Genomic DNA, 10,163 nt, shown 5'->3' with positions numbered 1-10,163 from the left:
AGAACCAAGATCATATGCTCACACCCAAGCTGGAAGGGAGTTTGAGGAATGTTTTAGCTTCTGTAGCGGGATATATGGACTTCCCAGGTGGCTCAGGGGTAAAGAATCTTCCTGCCAATGTAGGAGAGAAGGGTTTGATCCCTGGGTCAGGGAAGATCCCTTGAAAAAGGAAATGGCAACCCACTCTAGTACTGTTGCCTAGGAAATCCCATTGACAGAGGAGTCTGGTGAGTTACAGTACATGGGGTCACAAAAGAGTCAGACACGACTTAGGGACGAATCAACAACAACAATGATTAATCAATGATTCTGTGGGTCAGCAATTTAGTCTGGGTTCAGTTCCATGAGCCTTCACTGGGCTCACATAAGCTTCTATGGCTTTCCTCCAGTTCTGGCTATTGGCTAGGAGAACAGGACGGTTAGTTTTGTGTTTCTCACTGCCCCTCTCAATCTCCTACTTCGTTCATGTGGTTTATGTCAGGGTTCCACGGGGAGTGAGAGAGAGTGAGCTTCAACATGCAAGCACTTATTAAGCCTCTGCTGGCTTCAAGTTTGCTGTTGTCTCCCAAAGTGACATAAGGGCAAACCCTAAGTTATTATGGGAGGGGATGGAGCGATGCGAGTTTGAGAACTGATTGTTAAATTTCCAGGACTTTTTCACACTAGTTGTTAAACAGCTTGTAGCTTGAAATCACCCACAGTGGGAACATTTATACCACAGAAGTTGGGAAATGCTACCAACCAAGGCTTTTTTTTTTTTCAGAGAACCAGTTTACCAGTATGTCACTAGGACTGTCTGAAGACATGGGCACATGGAGAGAAATTATTGCAGCTGTTTTTGAAACAATCTATCATACTGAATGTATTTCTAAGCATGACCATTGTTAGAATTGCGTGTATGTATATATATATATATATATAAAGATAGGATTTATATATATATATATATCTTTATATATATATAAAGATAGGATTGTTTGAGTGTTGAGCAGCCAGGAGTTCACATTATTGTGGTCATTTGTATCATTTCATCTTTTCCAGTGACAGACCCTGCTTGAACCAGGGTAAGCCACTCTCATGATATAGTGATTTATCCAAAGGACAAGTATGTGAACCAAATTAATTCAGTCAGAATTATTCCCTGGGGCTTTTCAAACTGAAGTCAAGGGAGGAAGGTCCCTCTCCTTTCTCTTACAAATTATGATGATATGAGCCAAGAGCTGCCAGCAGTCATAATGACATTTTTGTATGTGACAGCCAGCCTGGGAGAGAAAAAGCTAACATATACAGATTTACATGACAGAGAGACAGGAAAACAGTGAGAGAAAGAAAGTTAAGGGGAAGAGAGGAAAAGATGGATCTATCCTAACCCTTCTTGCTGTTTGGTTGTGTCTAACACTATATATGGACGGAGGAGCCTGGTAGGCTGCAGTCCATGGGGTCGCTTAGAGTCGGACACGACTGAGCGATTTCACTTTCACTTTTCACTATCATGCATTGGAGAAGGAAATGGCAACCCACTCCAGTGTTCTTGCCTGGAGAATCCCAGGGACAGCGGGGCCTGGTGGGCTGCCGTCTATAGGGTCACACAGAGTCAGACACGACTGAAGTAACTTAGCAGCAGCAGCAACAGCAGCAACATTATATATACATATATATATATATATATATATTTTTTTTTTTTGGCCTGTAGTATACTGAATTAACAGTTTCTGTCATTCATAACTAAACAGTCCTGACTAATACATGAGCAGCGATATCTTGTTGAAGCGGCTGAGAAACTAAGACAAGGAAGGGACCAGTATTGCTATGCAAAGACAGAACCTGGGTCAGGGCATCTTGTCCATCCTTGGGGGGTAAATCACGCAAACATATCCATTGGTATTGACGTTAGTAATATCATATGAAGAGCGCCTCTGACACTTGTAACTCTCCTCTCTACCCACTGTGTCAGTTTAAGGTATGGTTGCAGATAATGAAAATGACTCCAGACAACTGAAATGGAAAGAGACTTATTACAGGGGAGTTAGGTGATTACAAAATTATTGGAAGGGCAGGAAGGACAGACTGGGAGCTGAGCTTCCAGGTATGGCTCCCCTAACACCACAGAACTGGCCTGCTAAGGAAGTCATTGTTCCAGCTCCTGGCTTAAGGATATATCATCTTCACTGCGATTCACATAAAAAATTGAATGCCCTGTACTCTGTCTCTTTGCAACTACAAGGTTACACCAGCCAAGGAGATTTCTGCTTTAGTAACCACATGAAAAACAGATACCAGGGCTTCCTTGGTGGCTCAGGGGTAAAGTATCCACCTTCCAATGCAGGAGACACAGGATTCGATCCCTGGTCTGGGAAGATTCCACGTGTCATGGAGCAACTAAGCCCATGAGCTACAGCTATTGAGCCTATGCTCTAGAACCTGGGAGCTGCAACTACTGGGCCCACGTGCCACAACTGCTGAAGTCCGAGCTCCCTGGAACACTTGCTCCGCAACCAGAAAAGCCAGCCTAATGAGAAACTTCCACGCAGGAGAGTAGCCCCCACTTGCCCAACTAGAAAAAAGCCCAAGCAGCAACAAAGACCCAGCACAGCCAAAACTAAATGAATCAATAAATAAAATTATAAATAAGATGGATATAAAAAAAATATCCCCTTGACCATACTTGCCACAGAAATGCCAGCAACCACAGAACTGTATATTCACTCCTCAGTCTCACTCCTTAGAGGCAACAATAGTTAACATTTTCTTCTGTATCCCTCATACGTGTAAACATATATGTTACTAATTGATTTAAAGGACCTTTATTTGGATGTCTTTTCTAAGTAAAGAATATAACTGGGTTTTTTAAGCAGGTCACTCTGAGCTCTAATTTTAACGTGGAACAAGAAATTGGAAATAAAGATAAAATATTTAGGAAGAATATTAAGAATCAATTAAATAATGGAAGAGGCACACAACTCTTGAAAATCACATCAAAATGAAGTGTTGTTTTAAAAGTTTGGATTTGTATATACACATCTTTTTCATTTAAAAGCAAAATGCTTCTATAATTTATGAAGGTGAAAATGTACATTATTAATTTTTAACAGAGCAGAATTTTATAGTTTTGTCTAAATTCCACTTCAAAACTTACAGAGCAAAGAGCAAATACATTATTCTTTCAAAAACACAGTGATGCTAAAGCTGAAACTCTAATAATTTGGCCACCTCATGCGAAGAGTTGACTCATTGGAAAAGACCCTGATGCTGGGAGGGATTGGAGGCAGGAGGAGAAGGGGATGACAGAGGATGAGATGGTTGGATGGCATCACCAACTCGATGGACATGAGCTTGAGTAAAGTCCGGGAATTGGTGATGGACAGGGAGGCCTGGCATGCCGAGATTCATGGGGTCGCAAAGAGTCGGACACGACTGAGTGACTGAACTGAACTGAAAGAGCAAAAATTAAAACAATTTTTATATACCTGCCAAACTTGGAAATGAAAAGCCACAAAAATATAGAAAGAAAAAGAATTCTGAATCTAAGAGTGAGTGACTTTTAAGGGCTTGATTTTACATACGAGATAGTAAGATCAATATATCACCTAGTCAGTGCCACAGGATCTGACTCTGTAAAGTTCAGTGCTGTAAGAGAAAGAAAAGTCTAGATGATGAGAAAAGAAAAAATGGAGTCGTTTGTCAGAGAAGGGCACCGGCCTCATCCTCACTTCTCACTGGGCGCAGGCCTGTCCCGGGTCCTCACAGGGGACTGTGTGGGATAGACTGTGTGAGCCTGGGGGAACCTGAGTTACTGCCTTTGTGCCCTGACCCTGCTCCAGGCGTCCATCTCTGTCTGTGATTCATGGATCCTGGCGCTGCTCACGACTGTTAATCATCTCAGCCCAGAGAGGGGCCTCTTGAGTGGGAGCCTCAGACACAGAGAGATTCCATCCCGTTACTACGGGCAACCAGGCAGGGCTAAAGTCTATACCACCCGGCCTCCTGCTCCAACATGGGACCATGCCCCTGGCTGGCCTGCTCTGGGAGTGTGGTGGGGCCTGTCTGGGCGGCCCAGGGAGGATGTGTGGGTCTAGAGAGGAAAGGCTATGAGACAGTTTGGCTCAGACAATGGGGACCCCTGAGTGAGGTATGCGGGCTGGAGTTAAAGTGCATCTCTGGGGAGGAGGGTGGTGCTTTGGAAGATGAATCTGGCTCCCTGTACTGAAAGGAACTGAGGGTGAGCGCTCTCTGTGGGCAGGACCTGGGCTGGTGGCAGAGGGTGTGAGGGATGTGGAAGGACCTGGGACATACGGCAAGGAAGACTGGCCTGGTCTTCTTGATTGTGAGTGGGGAGGAGGAGACATCGGCCAGGACTCAGGTTTGCGCCCAGAATTTGAATTTCCTGGAAAGGGGGTTCTGAGATTCCAGTCCCACAGGTTGACTAGGTAGCTCTCTTGGCATCAGCACCTGGAGGAGGGAAGGAAAGGAAGCAGGATGGGAAGATGGACAAGTGAGCCACAATGCAGCCTCAACAGCAAGCCCAGCTGACCCTACATTGATGCCCCTGCAGAACTGTGCCAACCCCAGCAATGGGGCAGGGCTTTCGGTTCCCATGGTGATGGTTCTTTGGATGTAGACCTCACTGGGAAAGGAGTGGGCATAGCTAAGACGGGTCCTGATGCTGATGATATCCCTGAGGCAGATGGACAGCTGAGGGCTTTCTGCCAGCAGCACTCCTAGCATTTGGGGATTAAACCTGTCCTTCTTGAGGGAAAACTTGGTGGCCACCAGAGGATCCACCTCTTAGAAAAAATGGAGAATGATTAAGGAATCCTGGCAGGGCTGGTAGGAAAAGAGGGCCTGGGGAAGGTGATGGGTTCTGTTTCAGTTGTGTTGAGCTTTGAGGTGTTTAAGGGACAGGTAGACGGAGAATCCAGTAGACAGCTGGGTGTATAGGTCTGAAGTTCTGGAGGAAGCTCAAGGACAGAAATACAGATTTAGCAGAAACATAAAGGTGGAGTGGAAATCAGAGGGATCAGTGGGGCAGTTGGAGGCTTAGAGAGATGAAACCCGAGCTGACCCATCTGGCAGCTGCTCTTCAGAGGGGGCCTCTCAAGAGGAAACACCTGGACCAACCCAGCAAAAACCCCAGTGGGTTCAGGAATTCCTGTCTTGGTTGGAGCTCTTGGAGTTGAGTGAAAGTCCTGGTTACACTCAACCAGATAGAGCTCTCGGTGACTGGTGTACAAGTCAGGTGGGAACATGGACCATGTTGTGGGAAAGAGCGCTGCCCAGGGGCAGAGATACCCACATGGAGACCTCTGTTCAGCTTGCTCCATCTCCTGTGTCCTCCCCAACCCCAATCTCCTCTACCCTCCTTTGCTTTGAGGCCTTTCTCTCTCCCTTTCCCTGCCCCTTCCCTCTCCCCAACTCTCTCCTTTCTATCTAGTTCTCTCTCCTTCCCTCCCTTTGGGCCCACTAGAGGGCAGCAACTCACAGTCCAGACCCAGTGTCCACCCTCCCAGCCTCTGCCAGCGCTCTGCCTCTGTCTAGGGGTGAGGTTGGGGATAGGATAGATGGGGTGAGGTAGGAATGCCATGCTCAGTAGAGAGGGCAGGGACTACTCCTCCTTCGCTGTGCTTTGTTGCAGCAGAGAGACACAGTAGCCCACTGAACGACCTTGGACAGATGGGGTGTTTCAGGCTCAGAGAAGAGCCAGGGCTCTGGAGATGGATGATGGTAATGGTTTCACAACAGTTTGAATGGACTTAACTAACGCCACTGAGGGGCTTCCCAGGTGGCACTAGGGGTAAAGAGTACACCTGTCAAGGCAGGAGATATAAGAGATGTGGGTTTGATCCCTGGGTCAGGGAAGAACCTTTGGAGGAAGACAAGGCAACCCAATCAAGTATTCTTGCCTGGAGAATCCCATGAACAGAGGAGCCTGCAGGCTACAGTCCATAAGGTCGCAAAAAATTGGACAAAACTGAAGCAATTTAGCACATACACAATACCACTGAATTGTACACTTAAAATGGTAAGTTTTATGTGAAGTATATTTGCCACTATAAAAAAATAGTATATCCAGTATAATCTGGTATTTATAAATTAACAGAACATATATGCAGGGGAAAAAGACTTCAGGAACATACATCAACATGTGACAGCATGCTGGGTACTGGAATTGCAGGTGCTTTTTCTTTTCGTCCTTCCTTCCCTCTGAGCCCAAGTCATTGTCTGGCCCAGGTTCTCAGACCCTCTTATCTTTACCTAGGTTCTTCTCCACCCTCCCTCCACCCACTATGGAGTTTCTTGGTAAGTGAAGAACCAACTCCCTCCATAAACACACACCCTGGTCTTCCTTTTCTCTGATCAAGTAGAAGAGGTAGAACATCTTTAACATCTCACTTATCTGCTCCTTCTTATGTTCCTTCTGGGAAGGTCCAAAGCACAAGCCATAGCTGGGCAAAGGGGTCAAGTTGAAGGTAGAATTGATGGACAAAGGGCTGAGTAGGCAGAGGGGTGAGGACTGGTTCCATAAGCCAGGTCAGCCCAGGGTTCTATATAGCCAGGGTCAGGTATGGAAGAAAAAAGGGCATGGGGCTGACCATCTGGAGACTGAGGGACACAGGGGTCAGGATCCTTGACTTCAGGGAGCAAGAGAGGCATGCATTTATGTACAAGGACCTAGCAGGAGCCTTGTTTAAACTTCTCATCAGGTGTGGGTACTTCCAAGCTCATGGGAGGGGAGGAGGTTGAATCACCCTGCATAGATCAGGGACCACACAGATGAGTCTGTGCTGAGAGCCTGGGGTCTGTCTGGTCAGCAATGAGAAGGACCAGCCAAACCTCTTCCGGTCTGTTCCAGGTAGCATCTTTGGGGGCTATGCCCAGGACTATGTTCTACTGTCTCCTTACCCTGAGCTTCTCAGGGCCGCTTCCCCAAGGCTGTGTAGTGTTGATAGCTCTTTCCAAGCTCCTTCCCACCTCACGCAGGCAACCCAAGTAGTATTAATAAAATCCCAGACAGCCCATGGACACTATCACTTGGTTCTCAGACTGATCTCTGAATTCAGAGCTTAGTGGGGAGGTTGTGCATTCACACAAGCTCTTATTCATACTTAGACTCATTCACTTAACTCTAATCTATTCTTTACTTGCTCACTCATTCATTCATTCTCTCACCCACTCATTCATTCTCTCACCTCTCCAGGAAATGTTTCACAATCCCTCTTGTTGGGCTCAACTGTAAGAGATACAGAAACAAATGAGACCTATTTCCATCTTCAAGAGCTCATCTGCTGAGTTCAGTTCATTGCTCAGTCATGTCTGACTCTTTGCAACCCCATGGACTGCAGAATTCGAGGCCTCCCTGTCCATCACCAACTCCTGGAGTTTACTCAAACTCATGTCCATTGAGTTGGTGATGCCATCCAACCATCTCATCCTCTGTCATCCCCTTCTCCTCCCACCTTCAGTCTTTCCCAGCATCAGGGTCTGAGAGGAGAAGCTAAAAGAGGAGGCAAATACTTAAAAAATGAAGGAGAAAGTGGTAAGTTCAGTAGAAGGGATACAGAAGCTACTGAAGTTTGAAAAGTGAAAGAAAGTGAAAGTGAAGTTGCTCAGTTGTGTCTGACTCTTTGCGACACCATGGACTGTAGCCTACCAGGCTCCTCTGTCCATGGAATTTTCCAGGCAAGAATACTGGAATTCAGAAGAGGGAGAAATCTCTGGAAGGGCCATCTGACATGACCACTTTGGTCTTGACCTGTTCTGTTGAAACCAGAGTTCACTAATGTGCATGGAGTCTGTTGTCACTCCACTCAGCATGGCTGGAGTCACTGGCTGGCTCTGGACCTGGACTCTGTATTGCCCTACTTTGCACTATAGTGTCACCAACAGTAAACAGGATGCTACTGGGTCAGCTCACCTCCAGGGCCCTGCCAAAACTATACTTCCTGTAGCTCATGAGGGGGTTAAGATAGTGCCTCACAGAGGATAGGTTAATATTTAGTTCATTTTAGATACAAAGTTTTCATTTGTAAACACTCATGCATCCACAGCACTGCATTTTCTGGGTACTTGCGGGTACATTATGCAGACAGGGCTCTCTGTAGTAATTGTGAGGTCTGACCGCAGGGGTTAATAGTCAGCCGCCTATTGCTCTGGCTAAACCATGAGAAAATCACCATGGGAAAAGAATAAAAGCAAAATATAGCAATACAGCATAACCCAAATAAAAGTACCTCGGGTTGATCAGTTGGCGCTGTCATGCCCTCCTAAGCTAAGGAAAAACACAGTGTGGGCCTTGGAACACCGGGTCAGTGCAAGTTCAGAATGCTTCTTGTGTACACACCGAGATGTTTTCCCAAGGCATATTCAGGTCTATGACCTCCAGCTAGGTGATAGCCCTTGTACAAGAAAAGAACAAAGATAGTTTGAAGTAATCAATAGAATGGGAAACATGACCGGGGACACAGGAAGCTGACTTCATCGTAGCACAACAGATACTTTCTGCTTGCCAAGACACTAAATAAAAGTGATGTGGCTCTGAGGAACAGGGCTCTTGATCCAAGAGGTCTTGAGTCCCCCGGTCCCATCTTTAAAACTTTAATTCTGTCCCTAGTTTCTTTTCCCCAAACTGTGCGGCGATTCCTACCTGCTGCGCTGGCTGCAGCATCTGATCACAAGGGGCAGGTCTGCTTTTCCTCTCTCCCAGCAGAGAAGCTGATGGTCAAGAAGACTGACAGCAGTAAACAGCCAGGGGACATAGTGGGTAACTGACGAGGAGAATCACAGGAGAAGACTGGACTTCCTGCTACCTTGGGGTTGGAGAGACAGGGTAGATTTTCCTTAAAGCTAACAGAACTCAGGCTTTGGGACCCTGAACTTGCATATTCCCCTTCCAAAGCTCTGCAGCTAATTTTTTTTAATTTAATAAAATTTGAGATAAAATTCATATATAAAATTTACCATTTTAACTATTTCAAAGGTTTAGTATAGTCATAATATTGTACAGTCATCAGTGTTATCTAACTCTAAAGTATCCTCATTGCACCTCAAAGAAGCCCCATTCATATTAAAGCAGTTATTTCTCAGCCCCTGGCAACTAGTAATCCACTTCATATGGATTTACCTATTCTGGATGATTTTTATAAATGCAGTTGCAGTGGCATTTATGTCTGGCTCCTTTTGTGGCCTTTTGTGTCTGGCTTCTTTCACTTAGCATAATACTCTCAGGGTTTATTGATATACTAACATGTATTAGTATTTCACTCTTTTTTTTGGCTGAATCATATTCTACTGTATGGATATACCACACTTCATTTATCCATTCATCGACTGATAGACATTTGAGTTGTTTTTTTCTGTTTAGCTAAAAGAGTAATCTGCTATAAAAATTCATATATAAGTTTTTGTGTGAATATAATTTTTTAATTCTAGTGGTTATGTATCTAGAAATGGACTTTGTGGGTCATGTGGTAACTTAATCTTTAAATTTTTGAGGAACTTCAAACTGGTTTCCACAGAGGCTGTACCATTTTATATTCCTATGTGAGAAACGGGTGAAGATTCAGTCATATTGAGTGTGTGAATTTCTTGCATCCTCCTCAATATTTCTTATTTTTGTTTTTTTAATTGTAGCCATCCTAGTAGGTGTGAGCAGGTATCTCCTTGTGGCTTTGATTTTCATTTCTAATGACTAGTGATGTTGGACATCTTTTATGTACTTGATGGCCATTTGAATGTCCTCTTTGAAGAAATGTGTATTCAAATCCTTCATCCATTTTTTAAGTGGGTTGTCTTTTGTTGTTGGATTGTAAGAGTTCTTTATGTATTTTGGATCTGGACTCTTATTGGATATACTGTTTGCAAATATTTTCTCTCTTTCTGTGGGTTGTCTTTTCACTTTCAAGATAGTGTCCTTTGATGCACAAATTTTGATCAAATCCTATTTATTGTTATTTATTTTTTTCTTTTGTAGCTTGTACTTTTGGTGGCATATTTAAGAAATCATTGCTTAATCCAAGGTCATGAAGATTTACAAGTATGTTCCCATCTAAGAGTTTTATACTTTTAGCTCCTACATTTAAGTGTTTGACCCATTTTGGGTTATTGTTTTGTATGTGGTATGAAATGCAAGTCCAGATTTATTCTTTTTCATGTAGCTATCCAGTGCC

This window comes from Bos indicus, chromosome 11 (assembly GCF_029378745.1).
Source record: "Bos indicus isolate NIAB-ARS_2022 breed Sahiwal x Tharparkar chromosome 11, NIAB-ARS_B.indTharparkar_mat_pri_1.0, whole genome shotgun sequence".
NCBI lineage: Eukaryota > Metazoa > Chordata > Mammalia > Artiodactyla > Bovidae > Bos > Bos indicus.
Note: the sequence above shows the minus strand (reverse complement) of the source record.